General features: G+C 46.7%; 1 long non-coding RNA gene across 1 annotated transcript in view; it reads left to right on the top strand.

Annotated features, from left to right (window-relative positions):
• Positions 1-9,608: 9,608 nt before the first annotated feature.
• The window catches only part of LOC129326625 (uncharacterized), a 64,949-nt gene continuing 57,025 nt past the window's right edge, over positions 9,609-17,532 (top strand). The window contains exon 1 of the long non-coding RNA XR_008596716.1: positions 9,609-9,718. This is a non-coding gene — a long non-coding RNA (uncharacterized LOC129326625). The remainder of the gene's footprint in view (positions 9,719-17,532) is intronic.

Raw genomic sequence — 17,532 nt, 5'->3', positions numbered from 1 at the left:
CTTAAAGAAAACTGTAAGCTTAACCTGAATTGGTATGAAAGAATAAATTTAATTAAATCTTTTGTTTTTCCTCACTACCTTTTTTATTTTAGAATGCTTCCTTTTTATTTCTGATAAGGAACTTTGCAAATGGCAAGCTGATATAAACAAATTTATTTGGGACTATAAGAAGCCCAGGGTTAGCCAGGAGGTCATGAGTAGGCTTTTAAAGAAAGGTGGGCTAGCTATTCCCATGCTAAGAAGCTATTATGGTGCAATCCACCTGGCTAACTTACTTACCCTCTTATTTCCAAACGAGCATGTTCATTGGGCCAAAATTGAGAGATTTCATTTTAACCCTTGGTATTTTGCGAACATAATATGGAAAGACAATAGTGAAAGACCTTTCCTAACTATATTGAATGATCGTCTTCGTCCTTCTGTGCAGCCCCACATTGGGATTGCGCAGGCGCAGGCCAGCCGCGGAAAAGATTTTTCTAGCTTCCAGAGATGTGAAGGGGACGTTCGGATCCACCGCGCATGCGCGCCGGTGTTCCCGCCAATTTTGAATGCATATATATCCGAACGTCCCCGGCATTCCCTCAGTTCCTTTTTCGCCGCCGTACGAAAAGGTTCTATTGTCTAGCATTTATCCTCTCAGCGTCTCTTCAGAGTTTTGGATTGTGATCTTCTGGTCGGTATTTTTTCCCCTTGTCGGTGGGAGATACCGTTCATTATGTCCCAAACTTCTTTGTTTAAGAAGTGTCTTAAGTGCGGCACTAAAATGACGCACTCGGACGGCCATGAGCTCTGCCTCATCTGCCTGGGCGAGGGGCATGTTGTCGAGCGCTGCTCCATCTGTATGTCCTTCACCCCGAAGGCAAGGGGTGATCGGAAGGCCAGGCTCCGTGCCTTTTTGTGGGATGCTAACCTTCTCCCCCCCAAGCCATCCGGCTCTTTGGGAGATAGACCCCGCTCCGCCGCTCCGTCGCCGGCGCCGTCTCGTAAGTCGCCAGAGCAGCTCCCCACGGAACCGACGGGGCAACCCGTTCCGGAGGCCCGACCTGACTCCGGTTCCGGGGATCGTCCTTCCGACCGGAAGGCCAAGAAGCGTTCCGCACCCAAGCCGAAGTCCTCCTCCAAGCCCTCGGCCGCAGAGGCTGCTTCGGAACCCCAGCCCAAGAAGGCCAAGGCGAAATCGAGGGCCAAGGGCCGTGCTTTATCCCCGGCTCCGACTGTGCGCCCTGGTACTCCATCTGGACCGGTCCTGATCCCTGACGATGTGGTGAGTCTCCACACCCCGTCTCCTCCCTGCACGCCTCCTCCGTCGGTTCCCGAGGAATTCGTGTCGTTCCCATCTTTCACGGAACCGTTCCAGTCATTCGAACGCTCCCTGCCTTCCGCCCCGGCGCCTTCGGAGGCCTCCGTTCCATTGCCGTCTACCTCGTCGGTTCCGATGCCTCTTCGCTGGCCCGCCCCGGTGCCTGCTCCTCTGCCCCCTTGCCAGCCTGTCGCGGGGATTGGGAACATGACCTCCTGGCAGGGTTTTGTGGCGTGGTTCCAGCAGTCGCTGCCCTTCCTGCAGCATCCTTCGGTTCCGGTGGTTTCCGTTCCGGCTCAGCCAGTCGGGCTCCCGGCATCCGCTCCTCCACCTCCTGGCTTGCCTCTGCGACCGTCGGTTCCGGCGGCTTGTCCGTCGGCCCCGAGCGCTCACCGGTCCTCGGTTCCGACACAAACCTCGCCGGAGTTTTCAGATTCCGAGGATGAGGAAGGTCTGGCGTCCCCGTCGGAGTGTTCTTCAGATGCGGCCTCTGATCCTTCCCCGGATGACACCGTGGGTGGGCCCCGTTCATCGTCTCCGAATGACGACTACAGGCTGTTCTCCGAGCAGATGGTGCGGATGGCTGCCGCGCTGGAGATAGACGTCTCCTCCACGACCTCCAAGCCCAAGAGTAAGCTACTGGAGGCTCTGTATTCCGGGTCCCCCGCGTCGGTGGCGTTTCCCCCTGTGGAGGATTTTGTTGACAGCGCTCTCGCGCTCTGGCAAACACCGGCGTCCGTGTCCGCGACGGCAAAGAAGGTAGAGAGGTACTACCGTTTAAAGCAGGATGATTGCCCGTACCTCTTCAGTCATCCGAAACCCTCCTCAATCGTGGCTGAGGAGGGTCAGGCTCGGTTCCGTTCCGGTTCCTCGTCGGACCCGGCGGACCGAGAAGGCAGAAAGCTGGATGGCATGGGCAGGAAACTCTACTCGTCCGCGTCTTTGGGGTTCCGTATTGCCAACTTCCAGGCCATTATGGGGTCCTACAATCTGTTCCTCTGGAAACGGCTGTCCTCTTACCTTTCCGATCTCCCCGAGGATCGCCGCCACTTGGTGAAGGCCCTTCAGGCAGAGGCCATACGGCTGTCAAAACAGCAGATGACAGCGGGCAAGGATGCTGCCGACTCCGCGGCGCGCTCGATGGCGACTTCGGTGGTCCTGCGTCGACACGCCTGGCTCCGGTCCACTGCCCTGCCGCCTGAAAAGAAGGCGAAAGTGGAGGATTTCCCCTTCAAGGGGCCCCAGCTCTTCTCGGAGAAGACGGATGAATCCCTCTCCCTGATGAAAAAGAATCAGCAGACGGCCAAGTCCCTCGGAGTCGCCCCCTCGGTTCAGTCATCGGGTCCGAGGTATCGTTATGGTCGGTTCCGATCCTACCAGGCCCCTTACCAACCTTACCAGCAGCGTCAAGGGCGCTTCTTCTCGGGCCAGTCCTACGGTCACCGATCCTATTCAGCCCAGCAGCGTCATTCTTCCCGGCGCTCCGGCCGGTCCAAGGGCAGGCAACAGCCTTCTTCACCCAAGCCTTCGACCTCGGTGCAGAAGCCCTCGGTCTTCTGACTAAGCCTGAACGCTCCCCTGTTGGCCTCCAAGGACGCCTCCTCTGCTGCCCAGTTTTTGGACAGGCTTCGGCCTTTTTTGCCCTGTTGGCAACGTGTTACTTCTGACACTTGGGTCCTGTCCATTGTGGCCCATGGTTACAAGTTAATGTTTACAGATGCACCTCCTCTCTCTCTCCCTCCCCGTTGTTCTCCATGTTGTGATGTTATGTTGCACAATAATGTTATAGAGTTGGTTAACAAAGGCGCTGTCCGGGTGGTCAATGTCGCTGCTTCCCCGTGGGGACTTTACTCGAGGTACTTCCTTGTGGATAAGAAGGATGGAGGTTCCCGGCCCATTTTGGACCTTAGGGGCCTCAACAGCTATTTAAAGGTTGAGAAATTTCGGATGCTGACCCTGGCACGGGTCATGGAGCTCCTAGAGGTGGGCGTCTGGTTAGCTATCCTAGACTTGAAAGACGCCTACTTCCACATCTCCATCTTTGAGGGCCACAGGAAGTATCTGCGGTTTGCCTATGGGGATTCTGTATATGAGTATACGGTGTTGCCTTTTAGGTTGGCCTCTGCGCCCAGGGTCTTTACGAAGTGCATGGCCACTGTGGTGGCATACCTACGGTCCAGGGGGTGCTTTATCTACCCGTACCTGGATGATTGGCTCCTAGTGGGACCCTCAGCTGACTCTCTCCAGGACCATATTGCCCTCACTTTGTCTGTACTGGCTGAGTTGGGCTTGGTGGTTAATAGGGATAAGTCCATCCTTACTCCGGGCACAGCCATTAGGTTTATTGGGGTTCATCTCGACTCACCACGGGGCAGAGCCTACCTGCCCCCAGATCGCCTGACCAGGCTTTCTTCCTTAGCCCATCATTTCCTGCATAACCGTTACCAAACTGCCCTTTTGATCCAAACGTTATTGGGCCTTATGGCCTCCTCCACTGGGGTGGTTTTCTTTGCACACCTGCATATGAGGCCTCTGCAAAACTGGTTCGTCCGGAGGTACAACCCCCTCACTATGGGCCAGCATCAGAAGTTCTCCATTCCCAGGGTGGTGCTGCGCTCTCTGGCCTGGTGGACTGTCCCTGGACACCTGTCTGAGGGTTGTCCTTTCGGCCCCTTCCTAGCTGAGGTCACAGTTTATACCGATGCCTCCAACTCGGGATGGGGGGGGGCGCTGTGGACAGCTTTCGGCTCAGGGCGTCTGGTCCCCATCTGAGGCATCCATGCATATCAACCTTCTTGAGCTTAGGGCGATCCGTTACTCCCTCGCTTCTTTTGCAGATGCCATTCGGAACAGGAAGATTCAGGTCCTGTCGGACAATACCACGGCCTGCTACTATCTCAACAAGCAGGGGGGAACGGTCTCGCTCAAGCTCTGCAAGGAGGCAACGACTCTATGGAATTGGGCCGTGGCCAACAACGTCCTTCCCAGGGCCGTGCACATTGCCGGGGAGCTCAACACCTCGGCAGATGCGCTGAGCAGGGTGTTTCTGCCTCAGCACGAGTGGTCCCTAAACAGGGTCTACCTCGACCAGGTTTTCCGCACATGGGGCACGCCTTTGGTCGACCTCTTCGCCACTGCCCGCAACAAACAGGCCCCGCTGTTCTGCTCCCGGGCCGGCATTGGCCGCCACTCCCTAGGGGATGCCTTCCAAATACCTTGGTCCCCAGGGCTCTTTTATGCCTTCCCGCCCTTTCCGCTCCTGTACAAGGTTCTTTCCAGGGTCAGGGCCTACCGAACCCACTGTATCCTCGTTGCCCCTCGGTGGCCTCGCCAGGATTGGTTCCCCCTTTTGCTCTCCCTGTCCCAGGGGCGATGCCTCCCCCTGCCTCACGCCCCGGACCTCTTAACCAGGGACGGGGTGTGGCATCACGATGTGGCTGTACTGAACCTGGCTGCCTGGCTTCTGGGCAACCGGGAGTGAACCTCTCTTCTGGGGTGCTTGGGGTGATCTTGAATGCCCGGAAACCGTCCACCAGGTTGTCCTACCAGAGGAAGTGGTCACGTTTTTCCCGGTGGTTGGCCCCAAAGGGGGTTTCTCCCTTTAGTTGCCCGCTTCCTGTCATCCTGGACTACCTCCTGGATCTCTGCTCCCAGGGCCTTGCGTTTTCCAGTGTTAAGGTCCACATGGCTGCAATCTCTGCCTTCCATGAGCAGATTGATGGGAAGACCGTTTTTACTCACTGGCTTTCCAAGCAGTTTCTGAAGGGCCTGTTCAAGACCTTCCCTCCTAGGGCCCATCCCATTCCACAATGGAGTCTCTCCCTGGTTCTCTCCCAACTGATGCTCCAGCCCTTTGAGCCTCTATCTTCCTGCCCCCTGCCTTTGCTCACTCAGAAGGTGGCTTTCCTGGTGGCAATCACGTCCTCTAGGCGTGTTGGGGAGCTGTCTGCCCTGCGGTGTGACCCTCCCTTTCTGCAGTTTTTCCCTGGTACTGTCATGCTCCACACTAGCATGGAGTTTCTGCCTAAGGTAGTCTCAAGATTTCACCTACAGCAAAAGGTGTTCCTCCCTTCCTTTTTTCCAACGCCCTCATCCCCAGGGGAACGAGCACTACACACATTGGATGTAAAGCGTGCTTTATTGTTTTATTTGCACCGCACCAAATGTTTCAGGAAGTCTCCTGCCCTGTTTGTGTGTTACTCTGGCCCTCGCAAGGGCTCTCCTGCTTCTGCCCAGTCCATCTCTCGCTGGATTGTGTCTACGATTAAACTTTGCTATCAGCATGCTGGAGTCCAGTGTCCCTTGTTGGTTACCGCTCATTCCACTCGAGCGCAAGCTGCTTCTGCTGCCTTCCTGCGAGGAGTGCCGCTCCAGGACGTCTGCCAAGCTGCGACATGGTCCTCTGCAGACACTTTCATCCGGCATTACTCTGTGGATGTGCATGCACGACGTGACTCGGCTGTTGGCACAGCTGTCCTGCAGTCCTTGTTCAAGTAGACACTCACACCCGCCCCCATTGGTGAGATGCTAGTTACTCTCCCAATGTGGGGCTGCACAGAAGGACGAAGACGATAAACAGGGTTTCTCACCTGTAACTGTTGATCGTCGAGTCTCTTCTGTGCAGACACACATTCCCTCCCGCCTGCCCCGCTGTGAGTGTTTCGTTAACTTAGTTTCTCCGGCGGCTCAGGTGAACTGAGGGAATGCCGGGGACGTTCGGATATATATGCATTCAAAATTGGCGGGAACACCGGCGCGCATGCGCGGTGGATCCGAACGTCCCCTTCACATCTCTGGAAGCTAGAAAAATCTTTTCCGCGGCTGGCCTGCGCCTGCGCAGTCCCAATGTGTGTCTGCACAGAAGAGACTCGACGATCAACAGTTACAGGTGAGAAACCCTGTTTTTTTTTGCCTCACTACATTTCGTAACTGGGACAAAGAGAGGAAGTGGCTAGCACCTAAAATTTCACAAATGTAATCTTTCTTATTGCAAAGCTGGTTCCCCCTAGCTCTGAATCTGCACCATTTTAACTTGTGGAGGGAAACTAAAATCTATAGATTGTGTGATGTACTCAAACAAGGTCATATCAAGGAAAAAGCCAAATTAGAGGAGGGCTGTAATACTAAGCTCCCATGGTTTCGCTATTTGCAGGTCAAGCACTTATCAGAAAGTAAAGATATTAGAGAAGCCTTCAAAAGGAATCTTACAAAGTTCGAACTAATTCTAGGCAAGAAGTGCATAAAGTGCAAAGGTATTATTTGTAAATTATATCAGATTATCAATAATAGAAGAACTGACACACCAACAAAATTTCAGACCTTCAGGGAAAGAGCTTGTGGCATGTCCCTTTCTGATGCTCAAAGGAAAAATATATGAAAGGCCAAAACATGTAGTTCCAGAGTCATTAACATTCAGGTCCTCTCTTTCAAAATCATGGCCAGGTGGTATCTGTCTCCTTTACAACTACACATGATCAAGGGAAGTTATAGCCCCTTATGCTGGAGACAATGTAGTAGTCCTGGGAACTTTCCACTGCTGGTGGAGCTGCCCAGTTATTCAGTTGTTTTGGGAGAAAATTATCCTTCAGATAGTTAAAATAACTGGACACAAGATACCTTTCCAGCCAGAAATAATTTTACTAGACTTATGGGAAGATGACCCCATCCCATGCACTAGGAAAAATCTTTTTTTTTTCTCTTAGCTGTAGCAAAATCACTAATTGCTTCCTTGGGGATCAAGGATAGCCTTCCCTCTTTATTGATATGGTATAAGAAAATATGGGACTTTTGTTATGAAAAAAATTGTTGATTATCTTCATTTATTAGATAACTGCCTTTTTCAATCTTCTTTTATTGACACCTGGCGTCCATTTCTTATATACGCGACTGCTTCAGATCACTCTCAGTTACTTAATGTAATAATATGTAATATTTTGACCAGTCTTTAATGTATAATGTTGTTGGAAAGTTCACTGCTCATTACGTTTTTATACTTCTCAAAGCTTTTATGTTCTTGACATGTTTCATTATCTAAATGTAGTTCCTGACATCAATGTTCTTTTTTTTTTAAAGATTTTATTGAATGGGTTAACATACAACACAATACACAATACATAGTCATTTACCCTTATAATTAAAGTATATGCCCCCCATCCCTTCCCCCTCCCCCTTTTCCCTTTTTGACTTCCAACAGCACTAAAACCCCTTAATTTCTTGTCCTTATCTCTAGTTACTCTATAGTCCCTATTTATCATAGGTAAAGGCGATGTTCTTTCTCATAGCTCATCTCACTTAGTAGTTATTTAAAATCCATAGTTGTCCTCTCACATCCCATTTATTTTCCACATGTGTTGGGACTTCCTGACCAGTATTCAGTTGAAAAAAGTCCTTTGTCTCTTTTTGAACTATTTCAATGTTCTCTTGACTCTGCAAAAGATCTTCATTTAATCTCCATCTAAATTTCCTGACTCCTGTTGCGATTGTCCACATCATTGGATTATGATCCGAACTCACCCTTGGCATTATTTCTATTTTCTTTGTAAGCAAATTTAAGTCCTTTGTTGCCCAAATCATATCAATTCTTGAAAACGACTGGTGTCTTGTCGAATAAAATGCAAAATCTTTTATTTTAGAGTTCCAACTCCTCCAAATATCTTCCAAATTTTCCTGTCCAACCAATTCAAAAAAGGATTTTGGTAGCTTCCCAGTTTTTATATGCTGTAATTTGGATTTTCTATCTAATTGCAAATTAACCACCCCATTAAAGTCCCCAGTCATTATAATTTGCTCATACGAATACTGTTCCATTTTCTGAATTAGTTCCTTATAAAAATCATCTTTAGCTCCATTTGGTGCATATATACCTAAAACCAGGGTCTTCTTGTAGTTCACAATAGTCTCTACTGCCAGATATCTTCCCTCTTTATCCTTAAAAATTAATTTAGGGTCCAATTCCTGTTTTATATAGATCACAATCCCTCTTTTCTTCTGTCTAGCAGATGCCCAAAACTCTTGTCCTAATTGTCCATTTTTTAAATACTTACAATCTTGCTCTTTAATATGGGTTTCTTGTAAACATATTATATTACAATTTTGCCTCTTGACCCAATGAAAAATCTTTTTACATTTTGGGGTGAATTCAAACCATTAACATTCCAAGATATTAGTTTGTACTCCATATTTCTACTTTTTAGGCTGTCCTGGAAAGTCTGGTTTGTTATCCACCAAAAACACAGTCATCTCATGCTTTGACTTGATGGTCACTCTTGCCAAATTAAACATAAAGCTCAAGCCTTCAGGTATTTCCCACCTATACCTAATCTTTTTTTCTCTCAATTTCCCGGTCAACTCCCGGTGTTTTTTGCGCTCTTGCAAAATTTCCTTTGGCAACTCCTTCATAATTCCGACTCTACTTCCTTCCAGTACCAGAGGGTTTTGAAAATGTCTTCTTAAGATTTCTTCCTTCATTCTTTTGGTTGTAAGTTGTACAATTATGTCTCTAGGTAAATTCTTCTGCTGTGCATAGCTGGAATTTATTCTATAGGCCAAATCCATATCACCTTGAATTTCTTCTGGCTGTTTTTCCAAGTAATCTGATAATATCCCAATCATTTGCTCCTGTGTATTTTGAGCCAAGGACTCCAGCACTCGTCGAAATCTTAATTGATTTTCCATAATTCTGCATTCCATCACTGCCATCTGCTCCTTTAATGCTTGATTTTCTGTTTTTAACCAGAGGTCGTCTGCTCCACCTCCTTCACTGTTTGATTCGTCGTTTGAAGCTCGATTTTAACGTCTTCTATACGCTTAGCCAATTCTGAGACCTCTTCTTTTATTAGGTCTTTAAAATTTTTAAACAAGCTCTCCTCCATTCATTGTATTGATTGAGACAACTCCTTGTTGCCGTCTATCACTTTTTTTTCCAGCACCTCCATAGCCGCTTGCAATTTTTTCTCACCTTTCTTCGTCATGCCTGGGCTACCTTTCGCGCCACCCCATGTATCTGCTCTCTTTCTGAGCTCCATTTTTAATGTTCACGTCAGTTTCCCTTAATTTCCAAGTCTTACTTTAAAAATTAACTTTTCTTCTCAAATTAATATTTTAGACCTTACCAAAATGTCGGGCGCAATTTCTCTATGGTATTTTGCCCAGTTTATTCCTCCTTCCCTTCTTAAAATGGCTGACTTCCACTTCCTGCTGACCTTCTTGTCTCAACTCCTTTCGATGGTTCCTTTATTTTGCTTCCGCAGTCCTTTCAGCTCTCCTCCTCCACTTCCTCTTCCACTTGTTTCCTCTCTAGGCAGGAAGGTCGTCTATTCTCAATGTCCCTTTTGTTCTCACACTATTCTCACGATGTTCCAGCTAGTTCTTCCTCCTTCCTCCCCTTTCCCACCGCCATTATTTCTTGCAAAGCCACAGGTATGTGTAAACAAAACTTATTTTTCCTTTTTAATGCTATTTTCTTCATTCAAATTCGCCAAATTTCTCAAGATTGCCTTAGTCCTTTACTCAGCTAACAGTCTTGTCTTTTAATTTTGCTCCTCTTATCCTTTTTCTTTCACTTTAAAGTCCGGAAAGTGTGATAGTAATCTTTACCTTTTCCTGTTAAACTTGGGTTGTTCATGCTGTTTCTTCCATTTTAAAGATGTTCAATTTTGGTACAGATGCTTGGGTTCAGGCGATCTTATGTCAGCATTTGACTCCAAAGAGCTCTGGAGAGATCTTAGCTTGTCCTTGTCAGAGGGGACCTCAAGGCAGTGGGGAAAATCCTTTATTCAGACCCCCCCCCCGCTGAGATCACATACTCTCAGGATCATGTAGCATCCAAGACACTCCCCTACCTGGAGAGGGTTGGCAGCAGGTGATCAAAGCACCTGGCATGCCAAAACAGATGCTCTTGTTTGCCCAGCTTGCCAGGCAACTTCAGTTCACCATCAGTCCCAAACCAGAAGCCGTGCCTGACATCAATGTTCAATTTGGTTGCTTATTTTTTTGTTGGTTTTTATTGTTTTCCTGTTATAAAAATGATAAAGTTTAAAAATAAAGTTTAAAAAAAGTTTCACTGTGACACTGAGAGATCTCTGTCTTTTGGTGCTACACCTCTGAAGATGCCAGCCACGGCTGCTGGCGAAATGTCAGGAACTACAATGCCAAGACCACAGCTATACAGCCCGGAAAATCCACAACAACCAATGTCAAAAAGGTTAAGAAGATGTATCTCAGATTCAGGAAGACTGAACAGGATTTGTTCCAAAGAGATGTATGAGAGACAATATTAGATATAGATCCAGAGGAGTTAGTCATGTTAGTCTGTAGTAGCAAAATAGAAAAGAGTCCAGTAGCACCTTTAAGACTAACCAACTTTATTGCAGCATAAGCTTTCGAGAATCACAGTTCTCTTCATCAGATGCATGGAGGGTAAGAAGAAACTGGCCAGATATATAGGTGGAGAGGGGAGGGGGAGTAGATGCAATCAGTAGCTTCTGATAATGGGGTCAGTTTGCTTCTGATAATGAAATCAGTTACTTCTGATAATGAGATAACTGTTCATAGTCCCTATTCAATCCAAGCCTGAGTGAGTAAAATTTACATATGAATTCCAATTCAGCAGCTTCCCATTAGATTCTGTTTTTGAAAAGTTTCTGTTGAACTACAGTGACCTTTAAATCCTTGATGGAATGTCCTGATAGATTGAAGTGTTCTCCCACTGGTTTCTGGATGTTGCCATTTTTAATGTCAGATTTGTGTCCATTTATTCTTTTGTGCAGAGGTTGGCTGCTTTGTCCTATGTGCAGAGCAGATGAACATTTTTGGCACATGAGGGCATATATCATGTTGGAGGATGAACAGCTGTAAGAGCCAGAGATAGTGTAGTTGATGCCATTGGGTCCTGTAATTGTATTTCCTTGATAGATATGAGGGCAGAGCTGGCATCTGGGTCTGTTGCAGGGTCTGGTACCTGTGTTGGTGACTCTGCTAGTCAATTCATGGTTGTAGGTGAGAAGTTATTTAAGGTTGGGGGGCTGTCTGTAGGCAAGGAGAGGTCTACCACCCAGGGCTTGTGAGAGTGAGGCATCATTTTCCAGGATGGGTTGTAGGTCACTGATTATACATTGGATGGGTTTGAGCTGGGAACTGTAGGTGACAACCGGTGGTGTTATGTTGTTAGTTCCTTTAGGTGTGTCCTGGAGCAGGCTGTTTCTGCTAGTCTGGCCCTATTGATTTGTTTTGTCACTTCATTAGGTGGGTACTGTAGCCCCAAAAATGCTTGTTGTAAATGTCTTAAGTGGGAGTCCCGATCAAGAACATTGGAGCAGATACGATTGTAACATAAGGCTTGGCTGTAGACAATTGACTGATTGGTATGTTTAGGGTGGTAGCTGGAGGCATGTATCCACTGAAACCACTCCTGTACTTAAGATTCTTGGATGACATCTTCATCATTTGGACCCATGGGACCCTTGAGAGATCTCATCAGGACTTCAACAACTTTCACTCTACTATCAACCTGAGTCTGGACCACTCTACACAACAGGTACACTTCCTGGACACCACTGTACAACTACATAATGGACAGATAAATACCACCTTATACCGGAAACCCACCGACTTATACTCATATCTACATACCAGGAACAGAAACAGCCTGCTCCAGGACAAACACTATATAAGGTGTTTATACCCAGAGATAATGATCAAACAAGGGAAAAAAGTAGGTCCCCAGCCTTCAGGCCCTGCAGGTCCTTCCTCACCAGCACAACCTAAATTAACCACACCAATGGCTCAAGAAACAGCGACAGAGTTCCAGAATAACTTACAAACCATGTTTCAGACAGGAATAGAGAAAATCCAAAACACTCTAACCCAGGTTGTAGAATAAATCAAGAATTTAAATACAGAAGAGGTGGGATTAAAAGGAAACATGAATGACTTCCAGCTGTATTTATTTTAAGATTTCAAAATGTATCAGAACAGAAGGGAGATGACCTGATGATGGAAATGACAGAAGCCCTGGCTGAATTTCTAGAAGAGGAACCAGAGGAGTTTGCTAGAGAAATTGACTTAATATATAGAGTTAACTCAATATATGCAAAAAAAAACAATGTGCCAAGAGAAGTGCATATTCAGTTTACAAGACGTATAACTAGAGACCTTATTTTGAGAACATAACGTGATAAACCACTCAAGATTCAGGATAAAGAGATAAGAGTGTTGAAGGAAATTCCATGGAAAATGCAGTAAAAGCAAAAGGCATATACACCACTAACAGCTAAAAGGTACACCACTAACTCTATAAAAGGTATCAGCTGTCAAGGTGAGCGAGAAGAGAACTATCCCATAATCTAGTTGTGTTTTCATTTATTTTGAATATACTTTTCTGTTGTAGTTCAAATGTAGTACTTTGTTTTCGGTGTAAGTTTCTATACACTATCTATTGTCATTTCTATTTTTGTTTTCAAATAAAACTTCTAATTTTTTTTAAAAAGACCACATTTACCCATAGGGAATAATGAATGCTTGTCCATAGGAAAACACATTTGCTTATAGAAAATAAGGGAGACCATGCTTGAGAATAGGCAATAATGGAGTCCATGCTTGCCCATAGGGAATGATGGAAGGCATGCTTGTCCATTGGAAATAAAGAAGACAGCGATTCCCCATAGGGAAAAATCAAGACCACACTCACCCACAGGGAATAATAGAAAGCATGCTGGCCCTGTGGAAATAATGGAAAGAACGCTTGCCCATAGGAAATGAGGGAGACCACACTTGCCCATAGGCAATAATGGAGACCAAGCTTGCCTATAAGGAATGATGGACAGCACACTTGCCCACAGGGAATAATGGGGACAGCAATTGCTCATAGGCAATAATGGAGATGACACTTGCCCATAGGAAATAATGGAAAGCACACTTGCACAAAGGGAATGATGGAAAACACGCTTGTGCATAGGGAATAATGCGGACAGCAATTGCCCATAGGGAATAATAATGCGCATACTTGCCAACATGGAATAATGGGGACAACCATGGGCATAGGGAATAAGGGAGACTACATCTGCCCACAGGAAATATCAGAAAGCCCACTTGCCTAGAGGGAATAATCCCTCTTCTCCTTGGCAGAGGTTGTTTCTCTAGGCACCTTGTCTAGTCTGCTCAGCTCCCTCTTGCTGCTGCCAGCTTCCCCTGCTCCCCTAAAAGCACTCTGCAGCCACAGGGAGCTGAGCATGCTGGCAGCGGTGAGAGAGAGCCAATTGCACCTGCAGCAGTCAGAGAGAGCTGGCAGCAGCAATCAGCTCGTCCCTCTCAGTGCTCTCAGCACGCTTGGCTCCCTCTGGCTGTGGAGTGCTTTTAGGGGAGCAAGGGAGTGTGCTGGCAGTAGAGAGAGGGAGCCGAGTACGCCGGCAGCAGTCAAAGGTAGCTGGCAGTGATCGGCTCCTTGTCCCTCTTGCCACTGCCAGTATGCTTGGCTCCCTCTGGCTGCAGAGAGCTTTTAGGGGAGCAAGGGAGCTGGCGGCAGTGAGAGGGAGCCGAGCAGACTAGACGAGATGCCTAGAGAAAGAACCTTTGCCAGAAAGAAGAGGGATTCTTTCTGTGGAACCTTGAAGAAAGCTGACATGTGTCCTCCATGCCTCAGGTGTCTCATCTGTTTTGGCTCACAGTTATCTAGTTAAATATAAATACACCTTTAATAAAGCATTTAATTCAAAATTATGTCTGTTTCCTAAGCTTGTGTCATATATCAGAAATATACATATGTGAAAATGACCATTGAGTCACCCTCCAAACCAATATGAAATTCACTTGCAGTAAATCATTCTGTAACAATAAAGTGCTAGTGCTTAACACCCAATAAATATATTTCATAAATACATAAGAATCATAGCAGAAGGACAAAATGGGACTAGTTAAAATCGTACTGTGCTGGTATCCTACTATGTAAAAGGCTAAGCATATTCAAGACAACTCATTTCCTACCCCAATGCGCCACCAGAGGGTGCTGCCATGGAGGGAAGCCCAGATGAGGCAGCCAGACCTCCAGAGAGCACACCACAGCGGGAAGCCCAGGCTGGGATCAGGCGCAGAGCAGATGGCAATGACTGCCCCTCAGCTTGACTCAGCTGGGATCAGAAGCAGAGCAGGAGGCAATGCCTGCCTCCTGCCTTCATCCAGCTGGGATCAGGAGCGGGGCAGGTGGCAATGCCCCCCCCCCCCCACTGTCACCCAGCTGGGATCAAGAGCAGAGTAGGTGGCAATGCTCATCCCCCACCTTCACACAGCTGGGATCAAGAGCAAAGCAGGTGGCAATACCTGCTCCATGTCTTCACCCATACACTACACAACCAAAAAAACTCACCCCAGGCGGAAAATTACAAATTCATGCAATTTAAATGTGTAATACAAAATTACAAGGAACAAAAGTAATTCCAGAAAGCAATAAATATGCAATATTATTGTCAATAAAGGCTGAGGCAATTATAATCCGTGTATACCAGCCGTAGTCCAACAAACTGTCCCGGTCCAATACTTGTAGAACCAATTTAAAGACCACTAAGGCAAGATAACGTCCCGGTCCGACGCTAGTAGGAGCCGCTGTAGAAGGAGCGGGAACAGATGAGTAAGGCACAAGGACAAACACAAAACAAGCCGTCTCAATCCGACGCTTGCAAGAGCCGCTGCGAGGTGAGCGGAAACGGAGAGCTGAGGCAACGAGCAAAAGCCGGCCAATTCTTTCTCTTTATCTCGTTTCAGACCTAGATATGTCTTTCATCAGGCCATAACGTCTAAAAAGTAACATAAAGCAATAATATGCATCGAAGTTAAAGAGAAACATGCTATTACGTAAAATACCCTCCCCCAAAGAGGACATATGAGAATTACTTACAGCATAAGTTACAATTGTGAACTCCCAGGAAATTATCCAACATATGCGGAGTAACGGGGGGTGGGGTAATACAACCACTTAAATATATATCAGGGTGGGACCATAATACATCCAAGTTAAAGACACAGACCAGTAAATTATTTTAAAAGCACAGAGCAATAAATTATTATTCACAAGATAGTTTAACATGTTAATATACAAGATACTATTCAGTAATGATAAATTCCGACTGTCAGCCAAGGGAAGGGGGGGGGGAGGGGAAAGGGAGAAGGAGGGAGGAGAAGAAGGAAAGGAGAGGGGGAGGGAGAAAGGAAGGGACTAACAAGCCGGGTAGCTGCCGATCAGGGAAATACCGATCATAAAAAGGAGGAAAGTTCCAAATGGTTATTCAGACCATGTGGGATCATGGACCGAAGTCTAACGATCCACCTAGTTTCAGCCTGGAGTAGAAACCGGTTGCGAATTCCCGGTGTAGAGACAACTTCCAACACAGAAAACCGGAAGGGTCTGTCAGAAACATGTTTAGTCCTAAGATGTTCATACAGTGGAAGGTCCACGCTAGGGTTTTTACATCTAGAGATATGTTCTTGAATACGTGATCGCACCGGGCGGGTGGTACAGCCAACATAAAACTGATCACAATCGCAGATGAGGAGATACACTACATTATGAGTGCTGCAGGTGGAAAAGGATCTGGAATAAAGGTATTTTCCTGATATTGGATTTTTAACAGTGGTTAGTTCTGTACTCAATGCGCAAATATTGCAGTGCCCACAGGGAAAATGTCCCCGTGGCAAACTGGATACCTCAGATCTAGGTCTAAAATCAGAGTGGACTAAAAAATCTTTAAGATTCCTAGTACGCCGGTATCCAATCTGGGGAAAATTGTTACACCCCCGGCAATTCAGACAAAATGTGCCAATTCTTCCGGATGATATTGGAAATGGCACCTGACAAGTGGGAGTAGTCCAACGCCCAAGTGATCCTGTCCGAGGGCAAGTCCCGATGGCGGTAATTTAATATATTGACTCGGGGGGTAGCATCAGCCTTCCTCCTAGCTCTATTTATAACCCATAGGGGGTAACCGCGGTTAGCAAAAGCCGAACTTTATAAATCAATCAGTTCACCGAGCCCTTCTCGTTTCTGAACCCAGAACTCCTGTTTTCTATTGTCTTCCTAAAATTCATAAATCATTGACATCTCCCCCCGGTAGACCAATTATTTCGGCATGTAACTCCCTCCTGGAACCTTTGGCCCTCTATCTTGATCAATTTCTACAACTTTTAGTTTCACAAGTCAAATCGTTTATCAAAGACACTACTGAATTTATCCAATTGGTGGAGAATATGGACGTCCCACATGGAGTGGAGCTTTTAACTATGGACGTCCAATCTCTTTACACTTCCATCCCCCATTCAGATGCTAGGACGGTTGTTCAGGGGGCATTGGATCGGCGCACCTGTAACTTTCCACCTACTTCTTTCCTCCTCGACTTGTTAGACATCATTATGGAGAGAAATTACTTTAGATTTGACTCTCAATTTTTCTATCAGATTAGGGGGGTCGCCATGGGTTGCCCGGCAGCCCCCTCTATTGCAATATTGTATATGGCCAATTTGGAGGAACAATTTATTTATAATGAAGGGTCCAACCCGTTCCACTCAGAAATTGTCTGTTTTCGGAGGTACATTGACGACATCTTTTGCGTGCTGCGCACGTCCAATAAAATCCAGGAGTTTATGGAATGGATAAATGGGTTAGATTCTAACATTAAGTTCACCCATCAGAGTAGTAATGAGAGTATTCCCTTTCTTGATGTGGTTGTTCACAAACAGCCCTCCGGGGGTCTGGGGGTTAAACCCTATCGTAAGCCCACAGATAGATCAGCCTATCTTCAATATACTTCCCATCATCGGCCCACCTTAAAACAGAACATTCCAGTAGGGCAGTTCCTGCGCACTAAGAGAAATGCTACGTGCTGGCAGGATTATTACATCGAGGCGGCTCGCATGAGCTCGGCTTTTGCTAACCGCGGTTACCCCCTATGGGTTATAAATAGAGCTAGGAGGAAGGCTGATGCTACCCCCCGAGTCAATATATTAAATTACCGCCATCGGGACTTGCCCTCGGACAGGATCACTTGGGCGTTGGACTACTCCCACTTGTCAGGTGCCATTTCCAATATCATCCGGAAGAATTGGCACATTTTGTCTGAATTGCCGGGGTGTAACAATTTTCCCCAGATTGGATACCGGCGTACTAGGAATCTTAAAGATTTTTTAGTCCACTCTGATTTTAGACCTAGATCTGAGGTATCCAGTTTGCCACGGGGACATTTTCCCTGTGG

This window comes from Eublepharis macularius, chromosome 3 (assembly GCF_028583425.1).
Source record: "Eublepharis macularius isolate TG4126 chromosome 3, MPM_Emac_v1.0, whole genome shotgun sequence".
NCBI lineage: Eukaryota > Metazoa > Chordata > Lepidosauria > Squamata > Eublepharidae > Eublepharis > Eublepharis macularius.
This window is presented reverse-complemented; position numbering and strand designations above follow the sequence as displayed.